Consider the following 263-nt stretch of genomic DNA (forward strand, 5'->3'; position numbering starts at 1 on the left):
CGAGCCTGATGTCTAGGAGCAGATGGCATCGAGAATCATTGAGGTACAGATTCGACGAATTTCACTGTCTGAATAAAGTTGGAATACGGTTGCTCGACTCCTGATAAATATTCAAATTGGATCCATTCTTCGAGCAAGGGCTAGGTGAAATCAGTATAAGTAAATCTATGCATCGCATATGGTTAGAACTGGTGGGGGAGCCACTATTATAAAAACTCAAGTGTGTTCGATCTGACCGTAATTGTTTCGTGGTCTGTGATATA

Source organism: Diprion similis, chromosome 3 (assembly GCF_021155765.1).
Source record: "Diprion similis isolate iyDipSimi1 chromosome 3, iyDipSimi1.1, whole genome shotgun sequence".
In the NCBI taxonomy this organism is placed as follows: domain Eukaryota; kingdom Metazoa; phylum Arthropoda; class Insecta; order Hymenoptera; family Diprionidae; genus Diprion; species Diprion similis.